The 26,311-nt window shown below is 44.2% G+C and overlaps 1 pseudogene; it reads left to right on the plus strand.

Annotated features, from left to right (window-relative positions):
• The first annotated feature begins 1,578 nt into the window (after positions 1–1,578).
• LOC106698947 lies at positions 1,579–2,173 on the plus strand (annotated as a pseudogene).
• The last annotated feature ends 24,138 nt before the right edge of the window (positions 2,174–26,311 follow it).

A 26,311-nucleotide genomic window follows, 5' to 3' on the forward strand; every position in this document is an offset into this window, starting at 1 on the left:
TCTGTAGGTCCTCTTTCAAAAAGTGTCTATTTAGGTCCTTTGCCCATTTTTTGATTAGATTGTTTATCTTCCTTTTGTTAAGTTGTATGAGTTCCCCATAAATTTTGGAGATTAAACCCTTATCGGATGTAACATTGGCAAATATCTTCTCCCATGCAGTGGGCTTTCTTATTGTTTTGTTGATGGTTTCTTTTGCTGTGCAGAAGCTTTACACAATGGAATACTACACTGCTGTAAAAAAGAAGGAACTCTTACCATAATAGCATAGATGGACCTGGAAAGCATTATGCTAAATGAAATAAGCCAGTTGGAAAAAGATAAATATCACATGATCTCACTCATCTGTGGAATATAATGATCAACATAAACTGATGAACAAAATGGATCCAGAGACATAACAACATTGAACAGACTGTTAAACCTCAGAGGGAAGGCCGGGGCGAGAGAGTTAGAGATCAACCAAAGGACTTGTATGCATGCATATGAGCGGAACCCATGGACACAGACAGTAGAGGGGTGAGGGCAAGTACTGGGGGCGGGAACAGCCAGGGAGAGGTCAATGGTGGAAAAAGGAGACATATGTAATACTTTAAACAATAAGGAATTTAAATTAAAAAATAATAATAAAATAAATAAAAACAAGATTAAAGTTAAGACATGTCCATTACAGATTTTTAAATGCTTGATCTGTAGCTGTTCTTTCTGAAAGTAATTATATACGAGGGCCAGAACTTCTTGTAATCTAAGCATTCAGTTCCTAATTTACTTGTTCTGCAAGTTCCCATGTTGATATGTTTGATGGAGCCTATACTTATGTGGACCCAAAATGCAAATGGTAAAAGTGCCTTCTGATGAGTCATGTTCCTACTCGTCTGCTTTGCTCCCTGGGGGCAGGATGGCCAGCCTGCCAGACCCTGAGGAAGAGAGGAGGCAGGGAAACAGAAAATGGGAATTGTAGGAGCCTCTAAAAATAACACTCTGACTCAACAACAAAAAATAAACAACATGATTTAAAAATAGGCAAAGGACTTGAATAGACATTCCTCCAAAGGCGATATACAAATGGCCAACAAGCACAAGAAAAGTTGCTCATCACTAATATTTAGGGAAATGCAAATTAAAACTGCAATGAAATATTACATCTATCCATTAGGATGACTACTATAAAAAAAACAAAACCCACAAACACTGAAAATACAAAAATAACAAGTGTTAGCAAGGATGTGGAGAACTTGAAATCCTTATGCACTGTTGGTGGGGATGTAAAATCCTGTAGCTGCTGTGGAATATAGTAGGTCTTCAAAAATTTTAAAATAGAACCTTGCTGGCAGGGCTCAGTGGGTGAGCATCAATCTATGAAACCAGGAGGCCACGGTTCAATTCCCAATCGGGGCACATGCCCAGGTTGCAGGTTTGATCCCCTGTGTCGGACGTGCAGGAGGCAACCAATTAATGATTCTCTCTCATCCTTGATGTTTCTCTCTCTCTCTCTCTCTCTCTCTCTCTCTCTCTCTCTCTCTCTCTCTTCCTTTCTTAAATCAATAAAAAAATATTTTTTAAAAAATTTAAGGCCAAGCAATGGGTATCTCTCAGGACAAATGGCACAAATGCCACAAGACTGAGGGCAAGAGAAAGCCCTATCACAAGAAGCAAAACTATGAGCTGGGATTCCCTGCTGCCAACACTAAGATTGGACCCCGCAGCATACACACAGTCCGAGTGCCCGGAGGCAACAAGAAGTACTGAGCCTTGAGGCTGGATGTGGGCAACTTCTCCTGGGGCTCAGAGTGCTGTAAGCACAAAACAAGGATTATTGACATTGTCTACAATGCTTCTAACAACAAACTGGTCCAAACCAAGACCCTGGTAAAAAACTGCATTGTGCTCATTGACAGCACACCGTACTGACAACAGTAAGAGTCCCACTATGCACTGTCCCCGGGCTGCAAGAAGGGGGCCAAGCTGACTCCTGAGGAGGAAGAGATTTTAAACAAAAAATGATCAAAAAAATTCAGAAGAAATATGATGAAAGTAAAAAGAATGCCAAAATCAGCAGTCTTCTTGCATGTATCACTTCAAGATCGGGCCAGTGTGGCCGAGCAGATGGCTATGTGCTTAAGGGCAAGAGCTGGAGTACTATCTGAGGAAAATCAAGGTCCAGAGGGGCAAATAAATCCTTTTCCCTAGCTTAGCTCATGTAAGAAAGGTGTTTATCTAGAAAAAAAAATAGAATTATTATATACACCAAAGAATTGAAGACAAGGCCTCAAAGAAATATTTGTACACTCATGTTCAGAGCAGCAGTATTCACAATAGCCAAAAGGCGGAAGCAACCAAAATGTCCATTAATAGAGAGATCAATAAACAAAACATGATATATACATGCAATGAAACATTATTCAGCCATAAAAAAGGAAGGAAATTCTGACATATGCTACAACATGAGTGAATATTGGGGACATTATGCTCAGTGAAATTAGCCAGTCACAAGATAGTTGATACTAGATATTTCCACTGATATGAGGTTTCTAGAGTAGTCAAGTTCAGAGAGATAGAAAGTAATGGTATTTTCCAGGGCTGATGGGAAAATGAGAAGATAGTGTTTAATGGGTACAGAGTTTCAGTTTGGGAAGATAAAAAAGTTCTGGAAAGGGAAGGTGGTGATGTTTGTACAACATTATGAATATATGTAGCACTATGGAGCTGTCCACTTAAAAATTGTTAAAGTGGTAAATTTATATGTGTATTTTATCACAGTAAAAAAAAGGGGGGGGTATAGTGACCCTGTGAACTTAAAGCACAAGGCATCTGTGACCTAAGAAAAAAGATAGGTGAATGCACCCCTATTTGACCAAGTTTCAATGAGAAAAAGATATTTTCAAAATTTGGTCTACAGTGTCATCAAAGATGTAAAGAAACAGAAGACTGCCAGGAGTGTCGCTCCGTATGACTTTCTGAGGGAGATATGTATGTATGTAAGCCTTTTACATGTGCATGTCCTCTAACACAGCAATTCCACTTCTAGGCATTTCATCTTAAACAATAATCACAGATGTTCACCAGATGTACCTACAACAATTTAAAGCAAATGCACAAAAACGAGGCATGGTGAAACCAAGTGTTACACTGCCACTACACAATCCATGCTCATATTGTCAAAGAATAGTTTGTCACATGGGAAAAAGTTTTCAATGTATCACTAAACATTGTTGTTTTTAATTACAGGACGATAAGTTTATTATGCATACATTTTCCTAAAAATTTTTACAGAAAGGGTGAGTTATAATAAGGGTGATTTTATCTTCATCATTCTTTTATTTTCCAGATTTTCCATATTGTATATGTATTATTTATTACTTCAAAAATAAAAATATTTGTGTGAATATTTTTAAGTTAAATCTGAGTTGCCTGAATTTCTAGTTGGCGAACACTGGGCCCAGATTGAATATTCCCTGGTCAAATGCAAAAGGAGTACAAAAAATATGCCATTTTTAAAAATATATATTTTGTTGTTGATTTCAGAGAGGAAGGCAAAAGGAGAGAGAGATAAACATCAATGATGAAAGAGAATCATTGATCAGCTGCCTCCTGCACCCCCCACATTGGGGATCAAGCCTGCAACCTGGGCATGTGCCCTGACCAGGAATCAAACTGTGACCTCCTGGTTCATAGGTCAATGCTCAACCACTAAGCCATGCCTCCAGGTGCCACTTTTTTTATTGTCCTAAGTTAGGTCTAACCGTTAGACCATGTAAGAGAAATTTTAAAGTATTTAAGAGATGCTCTTGCCAAATGACTCAGTTGGTTGGAGTGTTGGCCCATACACCAAAAGGTTTCGGGTTCGATTCCTAGTCAGGGCACATACCTAAGATGAAAGTTTGATCCCTATTCGGTCAGAGTGCATATAAGAGGCAACTGATCCATGTTTCTCTCTCATATCAATGTTTCTCCTTTGGTCTCTCTCTCTCCTTCCCTCTTTCTCTAAAATCAATAAAAACATATCCTCATGTGAGGACCTCCTTTCCTCTGCTATCACCACACTGTTGTCTGCATCTATGTGTTATATACATTTTTTTTATTTGCTCAATCCCTTTCACTTTCTTTCATCCAGCCCCTCAACCCCACTACCCCTGACAGTTATTAGTCTGTTCCTTGTATCGGTGCCCCTGTTTCTATTTTGTTCATCAGTTTATTTTGTTCTCTAGATTCCACATATAAATGAGATAATATAGTATTTGTCTTTCTCTGACTGGCTTATTTCACTTAGCATAATACTCTCCAGGTTCCTCCAAGCTATTGTGACTTCCAATTCAGATTTTCATTTCTATTTCATCATCCAACCATGTTCATGCTATACCTGTATCCTCTAAATGTATCTGTATTAGTTCCCCACTTGGACTTCAGCTGCAACTTTATATTTTCAATTTGTCATAACATTGGTCAGATCTGATTCAGGAGTTATATTCTGGAACACCTTGTCAGAAAATATCTGAAATGGGATTCCCTGCTACAGGGACAAAGTAAGGGATGTATGGACGGACGCTGGGCTGTGTTCACCCTGCCGGTGGTTCACAGTGGCACACTACGGCTCATGAGGTCCTGGGAGCAGAGGCTGAAATGCCACAGCGCACACCACTCTTTCCTCATCTCTAAAGAAAGCTGGGATAAAACCGCTGACACCAATCAATGCAGGGAATTCAGGAAGGCCTGATTATGAGGAGACGAACGGCTGCAGGCGATAGCTGGGCTTTGTGCAATGCAGAGAGCCTCTCCTTGAAGTCCACACGGGCAGCAGGCTGCTTCTGGGGCATGGAGACACTCTAGAGCCAGGTGAAATCTTAGTCACTTCAAAAATGAGCCCCGTGTGACCCATATACAAAGCCTAGAAACGTGTAAAGCATTCAGTGAGGGAGGAGGAACAGCTATTCTCAGAGGAAAGCCCTGCTGCCTAAGCCAGGAAGACTGACCGCAGTGTTTTTTAAAGGACAGTCAGCTTTGTTTCTGGGTCCTCATAAAGTGCAGGAGGCGCCGTGGTAGGTTCAGCCTGGCTCGGCCCAGCTGGGCTCCACCCTCCTGGGCAGCGCTGCTTCTCGAGGATCCCCAGGGTCTCCTGTGGGTCCTGGCCAAGGACCCATCTGCAGGGGATCTTTCTGAGACACAATCCTGGCCGTCTCTGAATGCATGTTCCTATGGCTCCCGCTGCCTTCAGGATAACAGCTATTCTCAGAATGTGTGCCGAGCCCCTTCCTGATCGGGCGATGCCCCCGCAAGCCTTGGGGCCGTCCAGTTTCCCTGCCTTTGTGCACACTCTCCCCTCTGCCTGGGAGGCGCCTCCCGGGTCTGCCTGAGACACTTCTACGCCAGCTTAGAGACCAGCTCAAAGATCACCTCCTCCAAATCCCCCAGCCTACTCCTTTGTCCTGGGAGACAAAGAGGGTAGACAGAGTATGAACCTATGAATCAAAAAGATCTGAGTTTGAATTCTGACTCTAATACCTACCAGCTGTGTGGTCTTGGGTGCCTTAACTTTGCAAAGCATCATGTTTCTCTGGTGTCAAATATGGGGAGTGAAATCCACTAGAGCTCTTTGGGGAATAGGAATGCTGCCTTCACCTCTCCCCCAAACGGTGCAACCCTCTGATGTACCTTATTCATCTGTACTCCCTTTACCGCTGGAGGGGCCCCAAACTGCCTTGTGTAGGAATGAGAAAGCCCATTGGTGGAATTTACTTGGTGGCCGAGAGTTCTGGCACCTGTGCAGTGGGTTTCGCGTGGTGCTTCTCCACGTGGATCCACATAATGATGCCCTGGGGAGGTTTTTAAAATACTGCCACTCCCCCTGGCAAAGACTCCACTTCTGGGGGAGGAGCACATGGGGGTGAGCTTTGTTGATAGCCCCCCAGGGAGTTCAAGGCGCAGAGGGTCTGGTTCAGAGACACTCCCTGCCTCACCCCAGCTTCCTGGGACAGGCAGGAGGCAAAAAGAATGGGAGGAGGCATGAATGAGGTTTGACACAAGCACAGTGGCTCAAAGTGACACATGACCTGCCCCAGTTACAGGGACTGGAGGATGAACATGTCAAAACAAAAAGAAAACAAACAAACAAAAAAAGCAGATGTACACTGCCAGTTATGGATTTTGGCAACCATCTGAGTGTATTCCTACAAAATCAATGGACAAAACAGTGCAGCCAGGGACACTTTGCAGGCAATGCCTGGCCGACTATTACATGTAGGCGAACAGCCACGTGTCACCGGCCAGTCGGCTCAGGCCCTCATAGGTTCGTGAAAAGTCGGCTTGGCCCTCCCAAGCTGGAAGACAGAAGCCAACGCCGCCAGAAGTGGCACTTTGAGATGCATCCCTGGCTCATTTTGTCTCAGCCGCCAGATCTCTGTCTCCTTCTGTAGAAATCCCAGCAATGTTCTCACTCGCCTGCTCTTGGGCTGTAGGGAGAGAGGAGTCAATTGACTCATTCAGCCACACCCAGGAGGAAAATCACAGAAATTGGCTGGCACACTCCTCCCTTGTCAGACTTCGGGGACAAAGTGCCAGCTGTCGACTCCCAAGAAGCTGATGAGGACTCTCACAATGTTGTACAGAAGGCAGGGTTTAAGGGACACTGGGAGGAGGCAAAGGAAGCCACTGAAGCCCAACCCCTAGAAACAGGTAGTGCTGGCCACACAGTCAGGTCCCTGTGGCCCCTCCCTCCTTTCTTTCTTCTAGGCTCACCCTCCCCTGATCACCCAGTGAGGCAAACGGTTACTTCTCTGCAGCCCTCTGCCACCCACCTCCTGAGACAGCTGCCCCCAACTCCACTTTCCCCCACTCTCCGCGCCCCCCGCCCCCTGCCCTCAGTCCCTCCTCCCTTGGGATTGGCAGGAGCCATTTCCCTGACCAGTCTGCAGGGAGATTGGTTGTCACACCCCAGATTCTGTGACTTCTGGCTCTGGGCAGATAATGGCCCATCTCAGCACTCCATGAACCTACAGTTTTTCCTTCTCAGTTCTGGGCCTGTCCCAGACACAATAGCCTTTATCTGCCTCCCAATGACATCACCACGTGTCCCGAGGGGTTTTCTCCTATTGTTAGACTACAATGCCCTCTCCCTTCTCTCACAATGCCACAATTGGGATGCATCTTCGGGCTCTTGAAAATATAACAGGGAAGTGTCTTGTAGCAAAAAATCAATATAATAGAAAATAGGTAGCCCCACAGGATTAGGAGAAGCCGTGGTTGGTTTAAATTTCACCCACTTGGTTTCATTGCTGAAAATGCAGTACATAGAGCGAGGGAGAGTGAGCTCACACATCCAAAAGCTTCCTACTGCTCTGCAGTCTTTGTCTCTACCAGCAATTCATGATGTTAACTACAAAGGAGTGGGTGACAAGAAGAATTTCCCACCTTAGGAAGTAGCAATTGAGTCTGCCAGTCACTTATGATAAGTGGTTTCATATACGGAATGGGGAAAAAACACTCTACCTCATTCTTTTTTATTTATGTTTTCATTGATTTTTAGAGAGAGAAGAGGGGAGAGGGATAGAGAAACAGAAATATCGATGAGAACAAAACATCATCGATAGGCTGCCTCCTGCATGCCCCCTACTGGGGATCAAGCCTGCAACCCAGGCATGTGCCCTGACTGAGAATCAAACCAGTCACCTCTTGGTTCCTGGGTCGACACTCAACCACTGAGCCACACTGACTGAGCTCCATCTCATTCTTATACAAAAATTTAAGGGGATAGAATAGGAGGCTCTGAGGTGATAAATGGAGCCCACTGTGCTTGCATTTAATGTCCATGAATCCACTGCATGAGCATAAGCCCCCGAGTGGGCAGAGAGGGATATGAGGTGTGGATTGCCTCTTTCAGTCCCCATGTACGGTCCACATCATATACATTGGGGAAATGGTGGAAAAAAATGTTTGAATAGTTTTAAGAGTTTCAGGTTGACTAAAGCCACAACTTCCATTAGGTAAGAGATGATGATGGCTGCACCAGCATCCCAGGGGATTAAACATCCATCCAGAACCCACAAAAAACTCCGACTCAGGGAACATTGGAGGAGCCGATGGTATCTGCAGAGGACCAAGGTGAGGATGAAAGGGAAGGACCAGAGAGTCAGACTCCTGAGAAGCTTCCAGAGCATCACAAGTAGTGAGACACTTGAGCAACTCATCTTTTAATGATACCTCTGTGAAACAAAACTTGTCTGTCTCCCCAAATCTTCACTAAAGTCTGCTACCCACACAAAGGCCCTGGTGGGTTTTTTTCTACCTGAGAGCAGAGGGAGTTATAAAAGTTTAAACAAAGGCTACCATCCCCATCTAGGTCAAGGCCATGGGGAGCACGGTGTGGTGAGATGTGCAAGTAAGTGCTAAGAGCCAGAGGTACCATATTTTTCTGTGTATAAGACGCTATTTTTTTTCTAAAATTATTAGACTGAAAACCGAGGGGCGTCTTATACACAGAAGTTAACCAAGGAGGGAGCCGAGCGGATGTGTAGCTGCCCATACCTTGTCAAACAGGCTTCCTCCAATCACGAGCCTTATTGTTACTGACGTTAGCTGATGCCCCAATTCAGCGGTTCTCAACCTGTGGGTCGCGACCCCTTTGGCGGTCGAACGACCCTTTCACAGGGGTCGCCTAAGACTATCCTGTATATCAGATATTTACATTACAATTCGTAACAGTAGCAACATTACAGTTATGAAGTAGCAACGAAAATAATTTTATGGTTGGGTCACAACATGAGGAACTGTATTTAAAGGGCCAGAAGGTTGAGAACCACTGCAATTGAAGGTGGAGGTGGAGAGTGCACAGATGCAACAGGGACCGGAGTGTTTTAAGCCCATAAAGATGTCAAAAAATAAACAGATAAATACTGGTAAGTGACTGTCTTACTCTGCAAAATTCAAACTGAATGTAATCACCTATGCAGAAGAGCATGGAAATAGAGCTGCAGAGAGACAATTTGGAGCTCCTCCCACTGAGTGTATGATCAGACAGTGGAGAAAACAGGAGGAACAACTCCTTAAGATGCCAAAAAAGAAGAAGGCCTTAAGAGGAAACCCAGAAAAATGTTTAAAATACTGATTTCTTAATTTTGGCTTGGAAAAGTGGGGCGCATTTATACATGGGGACGTCTTATACATGGAAAAATACGGTAACTGAGGACAGACAAGGCTCCAAAACTTGTACACATCTTGAGGAAGGCATTAATCTTACCATAATTTGTAGGAGAATAAGGCAATTTCATTTAGTTCTTAAGGATCAGGGTAACCCAGGAAACACGTGGGTTACATATGTGATGTGAATTGAATTTCATTGCATTTGTTGATGCTTCTGATTGTTTTGCAGACATCGAAGGGCTATTAAAGTCTTCAGCTCTGTGGTGTTTATCACCTACTAGCACCATATAAGCACTTGCGTAGCACGAGGTTCCACCCTAGCTGCTCCCAGGTGGTGCTTCACAAACTCTCCAGTGAAGGGCCAGCCGCTGCTGCTCCGTTTGTGCAGACTGATGTGAGGCATTCCTGAATGTGGCTTGTATGCAGTTTTCACGAGACTCAACACAGAACTCAACAACACCCAGGCTGGTCTGTTCCCCGGTCAATAAAAAGAGCCCTGGCATGTGCTTAGATAGGAATGCCAAGGCAAGGGCACACTGCTTGAAAGTTTCTACACTCTTACTCTCAATTCCCACACTTACCTCATTCCAGGGCCTAAGAGTTTGCTAATGGATACTGGTCTGCACTCCACAATTTGAATAGCATGGCTCTAAGGCAGGGGTTCTCAACCTGTGGGTCGCGACCCCTTTGGCAGTTGAACGCCCTTTCACAGGGGTTGCGTAAGACCATCCTGCATATCAGATATTTACATTACGATTCATAACAGTAGCAACATTACAGTTATGAAGTAGCAACGAAAATAATTTTATGGTTGGGTCACAACATGAGGAACTGTATTTAAATGGCCAGAAGGTTGAGAACCACTGCTCTAGGGCATACACGTAAATACAGAATTCCTGCTCTCAGGAAGCTTGCAAACTTTCCATTAAACTAAAACACATGGAAATGTGTTCAGCATAAGACAAGGCAATCGCAATACTTACAAAACAGGAATGCTTAATTTCAAAATGGGTTAATATATAATTCAAATTATGAGTTTTTTTAAAGAAGCAATTTGACAGGCCTCCTCACCAGCCCACTGGGACCCAGCATCCTAGGATCCAGCTCTGAGACCCTGCAACAACAACAACAAAAAAGAAGCAGTTTGGGGAAACCAATAATTAGGAAAGAGAGAAAAGTAGGCTGTGGGATGGAGGAGAAGAGAAATTTGTGAAGGGAAAGTTCCTACAATGGGGCCCTGAGGGCTGCTTAAGATCAGGATAGTTGTAGAGAAATCAGGAAGAAGAATATGAACAAAGGCATGGCGGTCCAAACCTTCCAGGTAAGTTTAAGGGACAGTCAGCAGATGTGCTGGGCAGGAAAGGAGAGCTGGTGCAGACATGTACAGGAAAGCAAGCTGAGAGAACAGGTTAGGGCCAGAGTGCGGGAGACATCAAATGCTAGATACAGAGCTTAGGCTTCATCTTGGACACTTATAGACAACAGAGAACCAGAAAGTAATAGGAGCAGCATTTCATATGACTTATTTAGTCCATAAATTATTCAATAAACACTGCATGTCCAAGGGACTGTGCTAGATGCTGAGTAAGACGCAGGAAGCACTGGCAGCAGGGAGAGGAGTTCAGCTATAGCCCAAGGTAAAGGTAGGACTCAAGCTTGAACTAGGGCAGTCACAAATAAGGGAGGAATGGAATAAATCCAAGTTGTGACTCCAAGAAAAAGGGGGCGTTTTTAATTACTATGTGCAATCACAAATAAGGAATACATTCTTCCACACTCCCCCCAATTTGCCAGACTTTCCAACATCCTTCAAGACTCAGCTCAGTGTCACCGCCTCTGCTAGCCCTTCCCCAAGAGAGTTTATTTACTTTCCCTCTGTACCTCCAGCACACTTCTTACCACCCAACTTTGAACTTCTCACTGGGAAAATGAGTGAATGAAAGGCAGAGGAGTCACAGGTGACTCTGAAGGTTTTAAGGAAAGCTAACTTGGCAAATGGTCATGTGCTGGGCAAGAGTCTTATCAGAACCTCTCTCTCGGAATTACACCAATGAAACAGCCTCCTCGCCCTATGTGCTTAGTGATGCTGGCTGCCAGAATAATAAAGCACACATTAAATGTTAGGTTCAAATAAAATAATAAAAATACATACCTATATACACACACCTCTATCTATGCAAAAATAATTTTTTATTGTTCTCAATCTATTGTGACACTAACCCATTTCATCACTGGAGAAAAACTAGTAGAAAAAATGATTGACAAGTTCAGGAGCTAAAGTTTCTCTTTCAACTCTTCCGTGGTCGGAAGCAGTCAAGAAGGAATGGAGACTGTCTTGGTCAGGACACTGTAGATACAAAGAGAAAGAAGAGCATTAGAAGCATAAATCATAAGAAATCATGACCAATGAGGTGGATTTTCTTGTAGATCATACCTTCTATTATTTTTTTATTTTTTTAAATATATTTTTATTGACTTCAGAGAGAGGAAGGGAGAGGGGGAGAAACATCAATGATACAGAGAAGCATTGATCGGCTGCCTTCTGCATGTCCCCCTCTGGGGACCAAGCCTGCAACCCAGGCATGTGCCCTGACTGGGAATCAAATCATGATCTCCTGGTTCATGGGTTGACACTCAACCACTGAGCCACACTGGCTAGGCTATTTTGGGGAAAATAAATTTGTAAAGGATCCAAGCATGACCTATACCAGTGATGGCAAACCTATGACACACGTGTCAGAGTGTGACACGCGAACTCATTTTTTTGGTTGATTTTTCTTTGTTAAATGGCATTTAAATATATAAAATAAATATGAAAAATATAAATCTTTGTTTTACTATGGTTGCAAATATCAAAAACTTTCTATATGTGACATGGCACCAGAGTTAAGTTAGGGTTTTTCAAAATGCTGACACACCGAGCTCAAAAGGTTCGCCATCACTGACCTATACAAATAAATTGTTTTTCATTTTGAATATATATAATAACCTTAATTCTTAAAAATATTTATATGTATATATGTATATCTATAAACACATATAGGTGTATAGACACAGATAAAACCCTTATTAGTCAATCTTAAGATAACAGTAAATTTTTAAAATTGAACATTGTACTCTAACAAATTAAATTTAAAAATTAAGCTTTTATGTTAACATATAGCTTATGTTAACATGAAAGCAAATTTTTGTTTCCTACAAGTAGTGGTTCTGGAGCCCTGGTAGGGGTGGAGGAGAGAAGGACTATAAGCCAGGAGAAGATAAGGGAGTGTCTCCCCGAGGCTGGAGGGGACTCCAAATCCAAGGGAGCAGAGCTGGGAGCCACCTTAGAAGTCAAAACTGGAATGCACGTAGGTTAAGTCAACCAAAGGGGGCAAAGTGAGGATGAACGCTGGGGAACACAGACAGGGCCCCCAAATGAACAGGGATAAGTCTGGGGCAACCTCTGGAGCTTGTTAATAAGCACATGACAGGGCATGGTGTAGTATGGCCTGGGGTGGCATGGCATAGGGTGGCATGGTGTAGTGCAGTTTGGGATGGCATGCATGGTATGGTGTGGTACAGTCTAGAACTGTGTAATGTGATACAGTGAAGTGTGGTATGATGTGATTTGGTCTGGCATAGCATGGCATGGTCTGGTCTGGTGTGGTGTGGCATGGTGTGGCGTAGTCCAGGAGGCATGGCATAGTGTGGTACAATCGGTGTGTCATGGTGCAGTACGGTATATTATAGTCTGGGGTGGCAGGGCATAGTGTGGCTTCCATGGTATGGCATGGTATGGTCTAGTGTGGTAGGGCATGGTGTGGCATGGTTCATGTCATGGCATGGGGTGCCAAGTTGAACCAACGGGCAGGAGAACCAGATATAGGATGGACAGTGATATCATCAGAGAGAGGGAGTTTGGGAACTAGGTTACAAGAACACAGGAGAGCTAACTGAACAGATAGAGAGAGATGCAGGAAGAGCACCCAATGGAAAAGTAAGACCTGGGCATGTGGATTTGAGTCTTCCTCTGGAGGGGACAAGTGCTGGCATAATAACAGGAGGCACTTGTTTACCGGGATAGAGACGAGTGCAAGTGGTTTGCATGATTATCTCACTGATCCTCACAACAACCCTGGATGATAGCACGCGGGAAAGCGAGGCTCAGAGAAGTGGCCTGCCCAAGGTCGCACAGCTAGGAAATGGTGGAAGCTTCTGTGAACCCAGATTCACCTCATTCCAAGTAAGACTTCCTGTCAGAGCGTTCTGAGCAGGGATCAGAAAGTGCACACCCTTTCAAAGGACTTGTTAGAACCCGCTTTTGAGGCCAAGGTGGGGGGTGGGAGTGTAAACAGTCTGTACCAAAGCCATTGCTCTGATTTGCTTTAAGCCAATGTTTACCTTACCTTATATCTCTTAGAAGCACGGGTTGAAACGTTTCGGAAGCACTAGTATAGAGAGGAGAGGAGGGAAAGAAGGAGAGAAAGAAGGAGAACAGAGGAGCAAGGGCGAATCCTTTGGAAACGTCTTCGTTCAAGGGGAAAAGATGACGAAGCGATTACCAACCAAGGGGAGCTGCAGCAGAGGTGGAAACCAAGCGGCCACAGTGACCCATGGAAGACAGACTTGGGATGACCGATTCCAGGGGGTGGCCGTAGTAGCAGGCCTGGAGACTGACGATTACTTCTGCTCAGAACTTCTGCGTGTGTTAGTAACGCTGGGGTAGACGGGGAAAGGCTTCCAGCCCCAAACTGAGCTGTAGGTGAAAACAGAGGGACTGTCACCAGAGGCAGAGGGAAGCCCACAGATGATAGTATCACACAGAAAGAAGGAAGAGGCCAAGAGAGTCAGCAAAAATTTACAAAGCAGAGTGGACCTCTCAGCAGGTAAGAGTACACACACACACACACACACACACACACAGTTTCATGAGTTTAATTAACGGAGCACCTTGTTAGCAGTGCCGAGAGGGCGATCTTGCATAGAGAAATGCTCCAGTTAAGTCTCAAGGAGAAAGTGGCAGAGTGTGAGAACCATCTGCTTAGCACCTGTGTGGCAAGGATAGAGCCAAGCACTTTGCATACATTATCTTATTAATCCTCACAACAACCCTGTATGATAGCCCTCATGAAAGTAAAGCTCAGAGAGGTTAAGTAGTTTGCCCAAGGTCACACAGCTAAAACCATAATAATAGAGGCATATGTAAATCCGAGTTTGCCTGGGTTCCCTCAGCATTTTTTCCAGAGAGACTTGTATCTACATGAAGCTTCACAGAGGTTTTCAGAAGATGCTGTATGTGCATCCAGGGAGAATAAGGGAATGATTCTAATGATTGCAACCCACCTTCATCAGTTAGCAAAATGTGGTGGTAGGTAATAGAAACTCCCAAACAGTGGCCTAAACAAGATAGGGATTAAGGAACGCTAGGTGGCCTATGCCAGGGAGATCAGTTCACATTGTGCTCCTGGAGGAGCCATTGTGGATGCCAGCATCCCTAGGGGCTTGTTTTACTATCTTGTAAGAAGGAATGAGAGGACAGGCCAGAGCTGGTGTGGCAGTGCCCCACAGCATAAGGAACCCAGGTTCTGTCTGGGTTTCCACTCTACCATCTTCATGCTCATGATTACAAAATGGCTGCTGGGACTCCAGCTATCACATCCACGTCCCAGACAGGGAGAAGGAGGAAGGGCAAAGAGCAAAAGGAACAGACTTGTATGAGGTAGATCCTTTTAAACTACTTTTCTGAAGTCTGGAAGCCCACCTGGTCCCCTCCATTTATACCTCATTGGCCATAAGTATATAAAACCATCCTTCCTACCTGGGATGGGAGGATCAGATGTGAAGCATTTTTAACTGAGCATATTACTTACTAACCCCAAAGAAACTGGGGTTTTGTTAGGAGTGCGAAGGAGAGAATGGACATGGGAAAGTAATCTAGCAAGAGTTGCTATCTCACTTCCAGGACCTAATTATACCTAGATAATTACACCTGGGTGCTCTCCTGCTAACTGCCAGTTCACTCACAGGGCCAGCCTGCAACTTCAGCCTTGGAGCAGAAAATTCCATACTTAAACCTGACACATATTTATATAGAATATGGATTGGATGTCAGAGAATGGAGACAATGGATTTTACGTCATGCATTTCCTCACTGTGGGATCAGCTAATGGAAAGTGTGAGAACCACCATTGTTCGATATCTTCACAAGGACAGGACCATGAACCAATCATGAGGAGTCTGGGCCTTTGTGTTCATGGGTGTATCCAGCTTCATTTAACAATACAGTGGGGCCTTGACTTACGAGTGTCCCGACTAACGAGTTTTTTGAGGTACCAGCTGTCTCTCGGCAGATTTTTTGCATTGAGTTGATAGAGTAATTTGAGTTAACAAGCTCCTTAACGAGCTCCTTAACGAGCTCGGTCTCAGAATGAATTAAACTCGTAAGTCAAGGCCCCACTGTATCCAGAAATGTTCTGTTGTGAGTTGAATATGTTCCCCTGCCCCCCAAATTCATGTGTTGAAGTCTTAACCTCCAGGACCTCATGACTATATTTGGAAACAGGTTCTTCAAAGAGGTAACTAAGTTAAAGTGAGGTCATGTGGGTGGGTCTTAATCCAACAGGACTGGTGTCCTTATAAGAAGAGGAGATTGGGGCACAGACACACAGAGAGCGACCATGTGAGGGCACAGGGAGAAGACAGTTGTCTACCAGCTCAGGGAGAGGCTTCAGAAGAAACCAACCTGGATCTCAAACTTCCAGCCTCCAGAATTGTGAGAAAATTAATTTTTTGTATTAAGCCACCCAGCCTGTGGTAGTCATTATGGCAGCCCTAGCGAACTAAACAGGTGCTTTCACAAAAGAAATCACTAAGTATGATTGAACTATACATGAAAGAATGAGAAAAACTTGCCATTGACTGCAGAGTGAACTGAAGCATCATTCTCCCCATAGGAAGCCACAACTCCTACACAGTGGAGTTACTTTACCGGTCATTCTCCTCACCAGGCCATCAGACCTGGTTGGGTCAATGCCTCTGCCCTAGTCTGGCTGGGACACATGATCCTTTCCTCTGTCTGGTGCTTCTTTGAATCGGGATTTTTAATAGCCACCACAGAGAACCTTCCATAGCATTGTCTGCCATTCTCCAAAGAACCATGTGATTTCACTCATATGTGCCATATAACGCAACAAATGAACAAACAAAACAAACCCAAATAAACAAAGACTCATATACACAGACAACAGTATGGTGGTTACCAGAAAGAAAAAGGGTTGGGGCCCAGACAACCCACCCCACTCACCATACAGCCTAGGCCTCTTGCTCATCACCAAGGGGGAAACTAGTTAAATAAATCATAAAGGGTAAAGGAGGTCAAATATATGGTGATGGAAGAAGATTTGACTTTGGGTGGTGGACACACAATACTATCATAGAATTGTACACTTGAAACCTATATAATTTTATTAACCACTGTCACCCCAATAAATTTAAATTGAAAAAAAACAGGTCAGCAAAAAAGTTTAAACTATGGATCAAAATGTCAGTGATTTACGTTTTAAACTATTAATAAAATATTTAATGTAAAAAAAAAGGGAATACTTTGTTTTTAAGTGCCGTTTCCATCAGCTATATATCTAGGCCCTGGTGAAAGCAAGCCCCATACAATGATGAGATTCTCAATGCCTTTCCTTCCTTCAGGGTGCCCACCGCTCCTCCTCCCATGTTCCGACAGAAGCTGCTTGTTAGCTGGGAAATGGCTTATCTCTCTATTCATGCTCTTCACTTTGTCCTGTGATTTGTGGGTTTGACATGGACTTCCAGTGGGAAAAAAAGAAACTTCCTATTTAGATACTGTTGCCAACAACAAAACAACTTCCTACCATTCCTCAGGTTTCTGTGACTCAATGATATTTTTTATTTGACAATATCACACTTCACCTCCAAGTCCATTCTCCAACTTTGGTATTTAACTATTTTATACCTACAACTAGTGGCCCAGTGCATGAAATTTGTGCACATTAAAAGGGGATTAATTAGAGGAAATATTTTAATATTGCTATTTGCCCCTTCTCTATAATAGAAGTGTCAGAGATGAAAGAAAATTAGTAAAATGTATATGAAAATCTCCCTCCTGTCAGAGTCTGGGGCGTGCTGCGGGACCCAGAATCAAGTCCCCACCCACCTGCAGCACCTCAAAATCGCGCGAGACCAGACCCAGCCAGCCCCACCCCCATTGGGCGAGATCCAGACCCGGCCTCCCTACCCTTGTCAAGCCCCCCAGGAAGGGGGGCGCAGCCTCAGGTCCCCCAACCCAGCGCTGGGGTGGGGGGCACAGCCTCAGGTCCCCCATCGTATCCTCAGGTGTCCTGGCTCGGTGTTGGGGCGGGGGGCATGGCCTGAGGTCCCCCAGCCCAGGTCGGGGTCGGGGGCATGCCTTGAGGTCCCCCATCAAGCCCCACTGGGCAGGGTCGCAGCCTCAGGTCCCCTGGCCCGGTGCCAGGTGGGGGGGCACGGCTTCAGGTCCCCAGTGCTGGGGTAGGGGGCACGGCCTGAGGTCCACCCGCCCAGCACTGGGTTGGGGGGTGCACCTTAAGGTACTCCATCAAGCCCCGCCAGGTGGGGGCATGACCTGAGGTCCCATGGCCTGGTGCCAGGGCGGGGGGCACAGCCTGAGGTCCCCAGTCCAGGCCGGGGAGGGGGCATGCCTTGAGGTCCCCCGTCAAGCCCCACCAGGTGGGAGGCATGGCCTGAAGTCCCCCGGCCCGGTGCTGGACAGGGGGTGCAGCCTCAGGTCCCCCAGCCTGGTGCCAGGGTGAGGGGTGTGGCCTGAGGTCCCCTGGCCTGGCGCCGGGGCGGGGGACGTGGCCTGAGATCCCGGTGGGGGTGCGCAGCCTCAGGTCCCCCATCCAGCTCTGCTGGGTGGGGGGGCACAGCCTCAGGGCCCCCATCCAGCCCCACCCGGTGGGGGGTGCAGCCTCAGGGCCCCTGTTAAGCCCCACCGGGTGGGGGGCACTTCCTGAGGTCCCCCGTCAAGTCCTGCTGGGTGGGGGGTGCAGCCTGAGGTCCCCTGGCCTGGCTCTGGGACGGGGATTGTGGCCTGAGGTTCCCTGTCAAGCCCCACCGGGCCGGGGGCGCAGCCTCAGGTCCCTGCTGATTGCTCGTTAAGTCTCGTTACGGGAACTTGGCCTCCACTGTGGGCACTGCCATCTTTGTAATGGCATGATGGTCAATTTGCATGTTTCATCTTTATTAGATAGGATGTGTAGGCTGCAGGAGCTTTGCCAACTCTTTAATCAAAGCAATCACCCAAGGAGAGAAGGAAAATTCAGTGAAGAGGAAAATTCAGTGAAGAGGGCCAGGGGCGCATGGCAGAGCCCAGTGACACCCAGAGCCCCACAGCCTGCTTAAGACATCAATTGCAACAGCAGCCTGAACCACCCCCGCCCCCACCACACCCCATACAGCAAGGTCTCTTCCTTATCACCAAGGGGGGAAATTAGTTAAATAAGTAGATTGCCCTGGCTGATGTGGCTCAGCTGGTTGGAGCGTCGTACAATATGCCAAAAGGTCGCAGGTTCCATCCCCAGTTGGGGCGAATATGGAAGGTAATCAGTTGGTGTTCTCTCTCACATCAGTGTTTCTCTCTCTCTCTTTCTCACACACACACACACACACACACACACACACACACTTCTCTCTCTACAATCAATAAGCATATCCTCTGGTGAGGATTTTAAACATTTAATTAATTAATTAAAATTAGCAAAAAAATACATAAAAGATAACTAAAGTATACAATAATGGAAAGCAGGATGAAATAAACAATTACAGATAAAAACTACACTAAAGAATCACGTTAAAAGGGTGAAAGAGGATTATTTAGTTCTTTTAGATACAATGTTTGTTAAAATGGTCCAATGTTTGTTAAAGTGGCAAGTACAAGAGGGAGTGGTGGGAGCACTGGGCCTCGGGCCAGAAGAGCTCATGGCAGGACCCTGAGGAGCTGCCTCTGGGGTGGGTCACGGGCTGAGGCCCAGGACTGAGTCCTCTTAGGGCAGAAGGTGTCCATCCATCGTGCAGCTGCCCTGTGGGCTGAGAACGCTGTGAGCCGCTTGGCTTTCCCAGATGGTCTCCCTGGGGCCCAGCTAGCGCGCACATCCAGCACTCAGTTGGCAGGGAGGATGATTGCTCCTCAGACAAACAGGCCACTTGCCGGAGTGGGGCGGGGCACGCAGAGGAGATCACCAAGGAGAACATGAAATCTGCTAACGAGGCCATTTCTAAACACGCAGACTGGCTAGGAGAGAGGGAGGAAAGGACTGTAATTCAGTGAACAAATTGGACTTGGGAAGAAGATGTATAAAAATGTCTCAGGGCAGGGTTCTAGTCCCAGCTCTGTCTCTGACCACCACCGGACTCTGGGCAAATGAATTATTTGCAGTATGTCACAGTGTCCTCATAAGTAAATGAAGAGAATAAATCATGGATGTCCTAGATCAGTGATGGCGAACCTTTTGAGCTCGGCGTGTCAGCATTTTGAAAAACCCTAACTTAACTCTGGTGCCGTGTCACATATAGAAATTTTTTTATATTTGCAACCATAGTAAAACAAAGACTTATATTTTTGATATTTATTTTATATATTTAAATGCCATTTAACAAAGAAAAATCAACCAAAAAAAAAATGAGTTCTCGTGTCACCTCTGACACGCGTGTCATAGGTTCGCCATCACTGCTCTAGAGTCACCCTCCCCCACTCCCCCTATCCTCTGAGGTTAGGCCAAACCCACTCATTTTCCTCAAACTGGTTTGGGCAGATGGGGTTGCCCAGCCCCTGCACAGAGCAGGCCCTGCTTCCTGCCCTGGGGCCAGAGCTCCGCTGAGCTGGGAACCAGGGTCCATCCTGTCCTGCAGGACAGGTTCCCCTCCTTCCCTAGCTGCCAGCATCAGGAGAGAGGCCAGAAGCTGGAAGCAGCTGAGGTCGGGGCCAGGGGGTGCAGCAGAAACACCCAGGCCTGGCTGAGAAGGCAACGCAGAGTGAAACCACATGGAATCCAGGAAGGAGCCTGAGGGGGTTCCTGTGAGCATGAGCCTGAGGATAGAGACAGGGGCAAAGCTGAACTCCGGACAGGCAGGGACCAGGTGAGGACAGATGCTCAGGTGACTCTTTGAAGGCAGGAACAGGCAGTCAGGGGCTCCTGCCACCGCAATGCCGCCCACATGACAGGGGCTCCATACGCTGACTTCGACATATCTGGGTGTGCTTGTCACTAAGATGCGCTGCCCAGATTCCCCTGTGAAGAAGGACGTGCCGCCCAGCTGTGCAGAGTGTATCAGCAGACAGCCCCCACTTAGGGGCTCCTTCAGGGTCTCTCCTGGGACTGAACCAGGTAGGGGCATAAAGAGGCTGTCTCAGCCCACGCGGGACCCCTCTGAGGCTTGTGGGTGTCTATGTCATCATTTGGCTTCTCCCTCTGCCCAATGCTGCTTCTCAAAGTCTATCTCTGAGCCTGCTTCGGGAGAGCCCAGTCTGCAACTCCGAATGGCTTCGCTGTGAGCCATGGTCTCCAGCCTGCAGGCTGATCTCCTGGGGCCTCCTCAAAGGAGGGGTCTTAGAAGGTCAGGTGTGGCCGTCAGCTTGGGGCTGGAGAGAGTATGCACACATCTCTTCCCAAGTCTATAGGCAGTGAAATCGGCCATTGTGGGAGTATTTACATCAGGGAAACTGACAAACACTGCAAATCATGGCTTTTTCCTTTTTTCTGGAGAGCTGGCAGTTAAACCTTTACCAGCACACCACTCCTTTTGAATAAAAATAGAACTAGACCAGTGATGGCGAACCTATGACAAGCGTGTCAGAGGTGACACGCGAACTCATTTTTTTTGGTTGATTTTTCTTTGTTAAATGGCATTTAAATATATAAAATAAATATCAAAAATATAAATCTTTGTTTTACTATGGTTGCAAATATCAAAAAATTTCTATATGTGACATGGCACCAGAGTTAAGTTAGGGTTTTTCAAAATGCTGACACGCTGAGCTCAAAAGGTTCGCCATCACTGGACTAGACTGTTCATAGAGTCCCACCTTGCTCGATAGCATATCATGCAGAGAGCAGAAGTCAGGGGAGAGGAAGGAATATTAGAGGAAATACAAAATAAAGTTGCAGATAAATTATTCCAAGAGCAGATGTTATTCTGAGGGAGATTCTTGGGTGCCCTGTTCTTCTGGGGGAGAGAGCTGCGCTAGCAGCAGGAGCAGCACATAGAACCCCATTCCTCATCACTTAGAAGAGGTCAGCTCAGGGTCCTGGCATCATGAGAGCAGTGGGGCAAGACTGCTCATTAACTCAGGGGATTGAAGACTTCAGCACACACTCCAAATGTAGCTTGTGGGATATTTCCTTAGTGGCATGCAAGGCACCCACCATCATACTAAACTCCGCCTGTCCTGCTATAAGGTGAGCACACCATCTCCTTCCCCATTTTCCAACCCCCAACAGTTTTGAGTCATCATCTGGGCACCTCCACTACCTCCTCTGTGCCTTAGAAAGTATGGGCTCCAACTTGGCATCTTGTTTCTGAAATGTTGCTGACTATAATCCAAGAGGAGAGCTGTGGAAAGTGCTGAATACAACCTTTAGAGAGGTCAGGTCCTTTAAAAAACTTTTTAGTGAGAAGTATACATTCATTGAGCAAATATATAGTCAGTGTCTACCACAAGGCATTTTGTGAACTGTCATATTCTGTGAAGGGTGATGAGAGCTACCGTGTGAAGGGACCTAACTGGCTGGATCCAGGGGCAGAGAAAACAAGTAACTCTGGTCACTAACAATGGGGCAAAATATATTTACATATTTAACAAAGCATGGAGAAAAACTTCCCATTAGACCAGTACATTTGCCTCTAAAAGAATGGTTCATAGGGAAGTAATTCACCCATTTTCTAATGGTGTTCAGATATGGCTCAAAGTGGAAACATTATAGATACTTGTGTTGTTTTTTAATATATTTTTATTGTTCATAGTATTACAGATATCTCCCCCCACCCTTTACCTCCCTATAGATACTTGTTAAGTGAGTACTAGTAAATGAGCCAATCTTGGCTCTCAGATAACCAGACATGTTTAATTCTGTCTTAGAATGCATAAAATAAATACAAACTTAAAAGATAGCTGGAAAACGACCATATGTCTGAGTATGCATGTTGACTGAGAGAATGCATATGTTAAGACAGGAAGCTTGCCAGACAATTAAAGCAAATCTGAAAAGAAGGTATCCTGTCAGCTCATCTGGGTCGCTTAAAGGTGACAGGAGTAGGAGTGGACTTATTCTGTTTCAAATTATTTTACCTTAATAACATGAAAGATAAGGGATCTAAACCTTCTTGAAAATAAGAAGATGCACGTTTTAAAATTAAGGCTTCCCACAATGACATTCATTCAAATATTTAATAAACATCAGGGTCCTTGTTTTTGGAACCCCAAACATCCAATAAACGACTCTTTTATTATTGAGCAGCAATCTCTAGAAAACCAAAAAAAGTGATGGTGGGATAAAGGTGAATAAAGACGAGGGTGTGGTCATTATGGACAAGGCTCCAGAAGTTGGCCACATTTTCTTTCAGGGACTCTGTCCTCTTCAGAAGAATGTCCTCTTCCCTTTTAGGGGGATGGACAAGAAGCAAAGACATTTTTGTTGCTTTGAGAATTCTCCCAGGGAGCTCAGTGGAGAGGTGAGTCTAATTAACCTACCAGTCCTGTAAGTTCTAATGTCAAGGTAGCTCTGGACTGCCCTACTTGGGTCTTGCCAAGTGGAGAAAGTCATTCTAGCAGCAGGATTGCAGCAATCCTGATATTTAACCCTAATCCAGAAGAACCTTGAACTTATTCCACAAGAGGAGAGGAAGCTAAGGACAACCATATATCAAGACAAAGTTTCTACATTCCCATTGAGAAGGGAGGCAGGTCAATTTATAAACAAAGTATTAGAGCCAGTGACATGGAGAAAGAGCACTGTGATCTTCACCCAGCTCCTTACTGGGTCAAGCCAAGTTCTCCAGACAGGACTCTTGCTTTCCTCCTATTCCCTCCAGACTCATGGCATGCTGTTGGTATAGATGGCCCAAACTACAAATGTCTCATATTGGAGACCTTGTCCTGAGGAAGAAAAATTGTTCTAGTAAATCAAGTATTTTGTCTACACGGATAAAACCACCACCTTGAGAGTAGGTAACTCAAAGTCAAAACTCAACCCTAATGGACCCCAAGATCCATTGGCAGGTGCCAAAGGTTAGCTTGGGGGCTGCGTAGAGAGGAGACATCGCAGACACGAGCTCCCTTCTGTAAGTACATAGGAGTTTCCTCCATGCCACCACTTTGACTCCAAGCTTCCAAGGATGGGTTTTATTCTAGAAATTAAGAAAGAAAGAAAAAAAAAACAACTAACAGAAGAAAAATACTTAGGTAAAATAATAAATACGAGGTAGAGAAGATTTTTTAAAGGTAAAAGAAAAAAACTTCTGAAAGAACTAACTTTTTAAAAATTTTTATTATTTATTTATTATTTATTTAATTTTATTTTTTTGGTTAATCCTCACCCAAGGATATTTTTCTATTGATTTTTAGAGCGAGTGGAAGGGAGGGGGAGAGAGAGAGGGAGAGAAACATCGATGTGAGAGAGATACACTGATTGGTTGCCTCCTGAATGTGCCCTGACCAGGGCTGGTCTGGGGATGGAGGCTGCAACCACGGTAAGTGCCCTTGAATGGAATGGAACCTGGGACCCTTCAGTCTGAGGGCCAATGCTCTATCCTCTGAACAAACTGGCTAGGGCAGAACTAACATTTTTTAAGTAGAAATTTTTAGAAAAAGATATCATTTAGAATAATGAGGCAAAATAGATATTGCAGAGGGAAGATTAAAAGTCAATGAAATTTAGTGTTAATGTTAAAAACATTACAAAAACTTACAAGAGTAGGCACTGAAAGCAAAAATCCATTGAGATGGTAAATTTAAAGGATAATGAACAAGAATAAAAACACAAAAGCTATAAAAGTAAAGAAGATTTTTTGGGAAATATTTTCAAAGCAAAAGTCTTGAATATATGAGAAGGGGTAGAAGGGGAAAAGGAAAAATATAAAAGAAACTCTTTACCCATAAACCAAGGTAATAAAACAAGTTGCTACTTTAGCAAGGTAACAAGCTAATTGGAGTAAGTAGAAAGCCAAATGTTTCCTTGGACATTTCTATTGTGATTTCCACTTTAACCTAAAAACTATTTGAGGAGTTGTTTTATAGTTTACAAATATATGTTTATCTCTTTTTTACTGTGTATTTCTAATTTAATTTCATTACAGTCAGAGGATATGATTGTGTTATTAATAGAGTCAATTTTTTAAGTTATTGAATTTATTGGGATGATATTGGTTAATAAACCATAAAGGTTTCAAGTGTACAATTCTATAATACATCATCTGTACATTGCATTGTATATTCACCACCCAAAGTGAATATCCAAAGTGAACACCACCCAATGTTTCTCTTTCTCTCTCTCTCTCTCTCTCTCTCTCTCTCTCTCTCTCTCTCTCTCTTTCTCTCAAATCAATAAATATATCCTTGGGTAAGGATTAAAGATAATAAATAAATAAATATGATATTATACATAGAAAACCGAAAACCTTAAAGATTCCACTGAAAAAACTACCAGATGTAATAAATGAATTCAGTAAAGTAGCAGGATACCAAAGAAATGTCCAGAAATTAGTTGCCTATCTATCTATCTATCTATCTATCTATCTATCTATCTATCATCTATCTATCTATCTATCATCTTTCTTTTTATCTCCTTCCATCACCATTTATCCACTTTACTCTCTTCTGCTTCCCACCACCATCCCTTCCCTCTGGCAATCACTATACTGTTGAACATCTGTGTCTATGAATTGTTTTCATTTCTTTAAATATGTTTTTGTTTATTTTTTTAGGAGAGAGGAAGGGAGAGAGATAGAGAGATAGAAACATTGATGAGAGAGAAACATCAATTGACTGCTTCCTGCACACTCTCTACTGGGAATGGAGCCTGCAACTCGGTCATGTGCCGTGACCAGGAATAAACCAGTGACCTCTTGGTTCATGAGTCAATGCTCACCACTGAGCTACATCAGCTGGGCTATGAGTTATTTTATTATTTGCCTAATCCCTTCATCTTTTTCACCCACTCCCCCAAACCCACTCACCTCTAACAGCTGTCAATTTGTTTTCTGTATCTATGAGTCTGCTTCTATTTTATTTGTTTGTACTTGTCTTTCTCTGACTAGCTTATTTCAGTTACCATAATACTCACCAGGGCTACCATGCTGTCACAAAAGGTAAGATTTCTTTCTTTTTCAAATATATTTTTATTGATTTCGGGGAGGAAAGAAGAGGGAGAGAGAGAGAGAAAAAAAAACATCAATGATGAGAGAGAATCATTGATTGACTACTTTCTTCATGCCCCACACTGGGGTTTGAGTCCACAATCCAGGCATATACCCTGACAAGGAATCGAACCTGTGACCTCCTGGTTCATATGTTGACACTCAACCACTGAGCCATGCTGGCCAGGAGAGATTTCCTTCTTTTTCATGGCTGAGTAATATCCCATTGTGTAAATTTACCACAATTTTTTATCTACTCATCTACTGATGGGCACTTGGCTATTGTAAATAATGCTGTAATAAACATAGGAATGCGTATATTCTTTCGAGTCAGTGTTTCAGGATTCTTCTGATATATTCCCAGAAGTGAAATCCCTGGGTCATGAGTCAGTTTCATTTTTAATTTTTTAAAGGAAACTATTTCTCTCTCTCTCTCTCTCTCTCTCTCTCTCTCTCTCTCCAATAAATATATCCTTGGGTAAGAATTAAAGATAATAAATAAATAAATAAATAAATAAATACAAAGAAAGATCATAGATGATAGATAGATAGATATGCAACTAATTTCTGGATATTTCTTTTGTATTCTGCTACTTTACTGAATTCATTTATTACATCTGGTAGTTTTTTTAGTGGAATCTTTAAGGTTTAAGGTTTTCTATGTATAATATCACATCATCTGCAAATAATGACAGTTTTACTTCTTCCTTTCCAATTTGGATGCCTTTTATTTCTTCTTCTTGTATGATTGCTGTGACTAGGACTTCCAGTTGAATAAGGG

Source organism: Myotis lucifugus, unplaced genomic scaffold (genome assembly GCF_000147115.1).
Source record: "Myotis lucifugus unplaced genomic scaffold, Myoluc2.0 scaffold_272, whole genome shotgun sequence".
Taxonomy (NCBI): domain Eukaryota; kingdom Metazoa; phylum Chordata; class Mammalia; order Chiroptera; family Vespertilionidae; genus Myotis; species Myotis lucifugus.